The sequence below is a fragment of the Ceratotherium simum genome, chromosome 34, assembly GCF_057802395.1.
Source record: "Ceratotherium simum simum isolate JZ-2026a chromosome 34, ASM5780239v1, whole genome shotgun sequence".
NCBI classification, from domain to species: Eukaryota; Metazoa; Chordata; class Mammalia; order Perissodactyla; family Rhinocerotidae; genus Ceratotherium; species Ceratotherium simum.
In genome coordinates, this window is record NC_141933.1 from 17,340,074 (window position 1) to 17,346,711 (window position 6,638).

The window sequence follows — 6,638 nt, forward strand, 5'->3', positions numbered from 1 at the left end:
AAATCAAATATATCAGAAGGACAGATTTTTTCAGAGATGAAGAAATCATGAAATCATAGAGAATGCAATACATAGTTCTAACTTCTAGTTTTCAAAGTGCTTAATCACATCTGTGATCTCATAGAGTCACACTGAACTAAGAAAAGTAGGTGAGAAAATAGAGTTTTGGAGGTTATAGTTTTATTTGAAGTTGGCAGCAGTCGACTAAGATCAAACACAGATCTCTTGGTTCTCAGTCTTAAGCTGCTTCTAGGAATACGCTTTGTTAAAAATGACCTTAGCATCTGACAGGCTTGAAATTCTAAAGGAGTTGAAATGCCAATTATTCCAATCTTCTTTTGGTTATTATGAAAAATTTCTACTTTGACAATAACTATAGCATTAATATTTATTTTACAGTTAAAAATTATAGATTTTCACCATCAGATAGATACAGTTCCGAGAGACCAATTCTTCATTTCTCTAGCTCAATTTTAAGCACATAGCCAAGCATATGACCAAGATTACGTTTTCTCCCCCTAACAGAAGAGATTTTAAAGCCTTGGATCTAGTAGCAGAAATACTATGTCCCCTGTCAATTCAGAACCCTGACAATCATCATTTAGCCCCCTTTTGGGGACCCCCTGGGTTGTAACATAATGAAGCAGAGAGGGTGCTTCCCTCAGTGCTGGCAATAATTCAGTCTCCTTCTACCTTCAAGGAAAAGAAGACTATTAGAGATTGAGGTCCATGACTTTTTGTACTAACAAATTACCAAAAACTTGGTGACTTAAAACAACAGAAATTTATTACCTCATAGGTCTGGAGGTTGAAAGTCCAAACTCAATGTCACTGAACCAAAATTAAGGTGTTGGCAAGAACACTCCACCCAGAGGCTCCAGTGGAGAATCCATTCTCTGCCTCCTCTGGCTTCTTCTGGCTGCTGGCATTCCTTGTCTGTGTATCACTCCAATCTCTGCTTCTGAGTTTCCATTGCCTCATCCTCTGGTATCTGTAATCAAATCTCCCTCTGCCTCCATCATATAAGGATATTTGAGATTGCATTAGAGGTCATCCTAATAATTTACCCATCTCAAGATTCTTAATTTAACAACTCTTTTCCCACATAAAGTAACACTCAGAGATATCAGGAATTAGAACATGGATATATAGAGGGTTATTATTCGGCATACCATATTTCCCAAATTAATTAAGTTTGGACACTTTAGTTTTTTGGTTTCTTTCTTTCATTTTTTAAAATCTTGGTTCTATAGGAAATTCAACCCCATTATGAATACAATTATCTATTGATTAATGTGATTACTTCCTTTCAGGGTACACTGAACATCATACAGGTAGCTATTGTTTCAAATTCCTATTATCTAAGTAAATCTATTCTTTTATTCAAGTTATACATTTTCAACTTTGTGCAAATCTGTGTTCTTGGTTTTGTGGCTAAAAAGTTGATCAGAATATAACTATTGCCTTTGAAGAAATTGCAGTAAAATGCACTTCCAAAGATATTCCAATAAATAGTTAAAATAATATAGGTGTGCTTCCACACGTAATTCTCTAGAAAAAGACAAAATGATTCAGAGAAGAGAAGTCAGTGCATTTTTTCAAATTATCTTCTTCATATCTTCCACATGGTTCCCAATCACCCTAAATGCAAATGGAAGAGAAGATACACAAATCACTCCCTCCAAAAAGTAGAAAAAATAGTTTAAGAATATAAGGTGACACACATTAGGTTATATGCATAATAACTCATCTCTCAAGGTAACATACAATAATTTCCCAGTTATCCACAAGGATGATACCCAGTTCAGCATAAATGTCTCACAATTTATGGTGTGAAAGCATTAATTGGATTTTTTAATCATTTAAAATGACAAATGATAGGGAAGCTGATATACTGATATCTTAAATCAAATCAAGACATTACTTATTAATCTTTTCATAGACAGGCACCATAGAAACCCAAAATAAATGGATGAGAAAAATTCCACCAAAGTGAAAGAGTTCATACTTCTGGGGTTCACAGCAGACCTGTTGTTACAGAGAGTGCTCTTTTTCATCTTCCTTGTCATTTATGTCATCAGTCTCTTAGGGAACATCACGCTGGTTTCTTTGATCTGTACTGATTCTCGGCTCCACATACCCATGTATTTCTTCACTGGAAAACTGTCATTCCTGGATCTCTGGTATTGTTCTGTCTAAGCCCCCAAACTCCTGATGACCTGCATCTCTGATGACAAAAGTATCTCCTTTGCTGGCTGCTTAGCTCAGTTCTTCTTCTCAGCTGGTCTGGCCTATAGCGAATGTTACCTGTTGGCTGCCATGGCTTATGATCGCTACGTGGCCATCTCTAATCCCTTGCTTTATTCTCAGGCTATGTCTGCAAGGTTATGTGCCAGTTTTGTTGCAACTTCATACAGTGGTGGCTTTCTTAATTCAACCATCATCACTACTGAGACATTTACCCTGAGCTTCTGTGGCAAGAAAATTATTGATGATTTCTTCTGTGATCTTCCCCCCCTTGTAAAGTTGGCCTGTGATGTGAAGGAGAGCTACCAGGCTGTGCTTTATTTCATACTTGCCTCCAATGTCATCATGCCTGCCATGCTTATTCTTGCCTCCTACTTCTTCATTATTGCTGCCATCTTGAAGATCCACTCCACCCAAGGCCACCTCAAGGCTTTCTCCACTTGTGGCTCTCACTTGACAGCTGTCACCTTGTACTATGGTTCAATTCTCTTCATTTACTCCTGACCAAGTACGAGCTATGCACTAGAAAGGGATAAAGTTGTGTCAGTGTTCTATACTGTGGTGATTCCAATGTTGAATCCTTTGATCTATAGCTTAAGAAACAAAGATGTTAAAAATGCCCTGAGGAAAATGTTAGATAGAGCAAAGTTTTATTAAATGAAAATGTTTGGTGAACAATGGCTATATTTTATTTCACAGATTATCTCCCTGTCATGGTTATCAGACTGTCCTCTCAGAAATACATAAAATAAGAAAACAAAACATCTTTGGATAATGTTAAAACACTAGTCTGTATTTTTTTTTTTAAGTTGGCACAAATGTATTTGAATGTGTTTTTAAAGTAAATGAGGCTGGGGCATTTGGAAAAACTGCTATGCCTGCTAGCTTGAAATAAAGTCTATAAAATTACTGGGATTCTAGAAAGTTGAAAGAGAGGAGCTTATTTTTTATTTTAATTTTCAATTGATAGTTTATAAGTTGCTTACATGTATAATACTGTAATCTATAAACAGGAATAATAGAATTGGTGATGGAATCATAGCCTCATTTAGATGGATTAAATGACTTCCTTCAAATTATGTAGTTCATAGGTGAGAAAACAGAAATGCAAATCTAGAACTTCTGACTCCAAAGCTTCTAACCCCATTTGTTGGGAGACAAAGTCAGTTAGGAGGTCATAAGTAAACTTTCTACTGTAAAATTCCCTTGGAAATAAACTTATTGTTTCTTTCTGACTCTCATTTATTAGCTTACCATAATACAAACATTTCCCTGGCAATAGATAGAGGAGCGAACAAATATCTTTACCAGAGTCACTGTGAGCTTTTCAATAAAAGGATATTTTCTCAAAAAATTAAAGAATTAAGGGCAAAAGTATAGCAGCTGTATGAAATAGACAGAAGTGGAGATGTAGATAGAAATAGACAGATAAGTAGACAAATAGAGAATTTTCAAAAAGCTTTAGATCCAGGAAAAGATTCAGAGAAAAAATGTCTACTAGGTGAAGCAATGATTGATAACAATTAGGGTTCTATGAATATTTATATTTTTTTTGTTGTTCAGTATTGTGTATGAATTGATGAAAAATTGGAGAATATTTCGTTATGATGCATCACATTTCCTAATTTTAGTAGTCTTTCTACATGTAAACCATGGGATTGCACCAACATAAAAAAGCCGTAGTGTTAATGAGCAAGTATATTAGTTTGCTAAGACTACCATAAAAAAATACCACTGACTGGGTCATGTAAACAACAGAAATTTATTTTATCTCAGTTCTGGAGGCTAAAAGGCCACGATTCAAGTGCCATCATGGTTGCTTTCTTCTGAGGCATCTTTCCTTGTTTTGCAGATGGCCACCCTTTTGCTGTGTCATGAAATGGTCTTTTCTCTGTGCACACCCATCCCTGGTGTCTCTTTGGTTGTCCAAATTTCCATTTCCTCTTTTTACAAAGACACTAGTCAGGTTGGTTTAGTGCTTGCCCTAACCACCTCATTTTAACTTAATCACATCTGTAATGGCCCTATCTCCAAATACATTCACATTCTGAGTTACTGGGTATTAGGGCTTCAACTTTGGGGGGATATAATTCAACCTATAACATCAGGGATTGATAGGAGTTTCTTGATGAATGAGACAAGGGAGGGCAGCCTAGAAGAGAGAGAAGAGCATATGACAAGGAAAAAATATATGGACTGTATGATATGTTCTAGAAATGTCTAATTAGTACAATTTTGAGAGTTTCTATCATCAGACACATTTAATGATTCTATCGTAACTTAAATCCCTTAAGAGAGTGTACTCAACAAAATATTCCTAATTTCATCTTATCTTAATTAATATATGTTCTCCATACTCCAAATGAACTTTAATTGAGTCTCTGGAGACTAAGGTACATATTTCTGGGATGCTCTGTGGAAGGAGTCCCAAAGGGCTGTTGAGGAAATACACATATTGGGTCCAACAGACACACCAAAACATCAGAGGAGAGGAGAAAGTGTGTCGCTTCCAGGACTGTCTTTCCTGACCAAGGGTAAGCAACTGGGATCAGGAACAGCTAAGTGGTTGGGCCTCTCTGTGACTCAACTGTGATTAGAAAGGGGATACAGAGTCTGGCCTGACTCTCAAAGGATCGTTTTTATGCCAAACACACACACACACACACACACACACACACACACACTATCCTAAATAGGATTCCAACCACTGATATATGTAACCCTCATGTAGAAATCAAAATTCACCGTGGTAGTTGTGCTGGGTCATCATATATCCACTGACACAGTGGAGAAATCAAGAGGACACAAAAGGTGACATGCTTTTTCACTCTAGTGGTTATCATCATCTGTGCCGTCAAAACTACTAATGTATGGTGTTTTCATTTCTTTGTACTCATTTTCAGGTCTTAGAGGGACATATTCTTCCACAGAATTTTAAGTGCTCCAGTGAAATAAGCAAGGAACAGAGCTTCTACGGGGAACACACAACTTGAGAAGACATTCTGTATGGAATGCTTAGCATGATTGGCTCTGACATTTTCTGTGTCTTTTATTTCACATTCACATTTTAATTGCAATTTATTTCAAATTCAGAATGGATTTTAGTCCAATTTGATGGTTATGAGTTTGATGGTTATGACTTCTCTCTTTATCTACTCTTCCTTCTTATTAGTAATGACTACACTGATCCAGGAAAGTCCATGTGAGGCTAGATTAGTCCTGAATAGTTTGAGCTAGGTTAGCAGTAGACAATACTTTGGGAAAAACAGGTTCAGGATGTAAAAGTAATTACCCATTTTTCCATTCTAGAAATATTTATTTAGTGCCAATTAGTTACTAGAAACTGTTCTGTATGCTGAGATACAGGAGTAAGCTAAACAAAAAATCTTTTTGCTCCATAGTCAATGCATTCTGGTGGGGAAAAATGGACAGTAACTTAATAAAGAGGAGTTAGATGATGACAATAGGTCTAGGAGAAAATAGAGCAGAGTCTGAGCAGAAAAAGAAGGATGGGACTGTTGATGGGAAGAGGGCATTGAATTTAAAATAGTGATGAGAATAGGTCTCAGTCAGAAAATGACATTTAAGTTGGACTTAAAGAAAATAAGAATGTGAGGCTTGCAAATATCTGGGGATAGTTTTTCAACCAGAGGAACACTCAGTTCGGAAATCTTTGATGGTGGGTCAGGGCTGGTATTTTTGAAAAACAGTGAGACAGTCAGAGAAGCTGGAGAAGAATGAAGCAAGAGGTGAGTCTTAGGCGATATGGACCTGCAGGTAATGGAGGGCTGGATCTTGGAGGACGTTTAGGCCATTGAATGGGATTTGACTTTAACTTAGAACAAATTGCGAGGGTTTTTGGGTGGTTTTAAGAACAGGCTTAAAGTGACTTGCTTTATTATTATTTTTTTGTAAAGGTCCATACTGATTGAAATATTGAAAATAGGCTATAGAGGGACAAGTGTGTAGACCAATTAGAAGACTATCACAATATTCTTGGCAAAACATGATGATGTTTTGGACCAGAGTGGTAGCGGTGGAGGTGGTGAGAAGTGCTCAGATTCAGGATAGGTTTTGTAGGTAGGGATGCCAGGATTTCTTGGAAGATTGACGAGGAGGTAGAAGAGAAAGTAGTAGGCTGTTTTCTAATTCATATCTCGAGAAAATGGGAGAGTAGATTTATTACCTGATATTAGAAATGAGCAGATTGACAATTTTGGAGAGTGAATATTAGAAATTCAGCCTAAACATGCAAACTTTGAAATATTTATGACTCATCTCTTATAATTATATAACGTTAGCACTGAAAAGAAACTTAGGCGTCTTTTAGTGGTAGAATTTTTAATTAAGAATCATAGTGACAAAATCAGTGGATAGATTTCTGGGGATTT

The 6,638-nt window shown here is 36.5% G+C and overlaps 1 pseudogene; it reads left to right on the plus strand.

Annotated features, from left to right (window-relative positions):
• Positions 1–1,968: 1,968 nt before the first annotated feature.
• Positions 1,969–2,904, plus strand: LOC101397645 (olfactory receptor 9G19-like; annotated as a pseudogene).
• Positions 2,905–6,638: the final 3,734 nt, after the last annotated feature.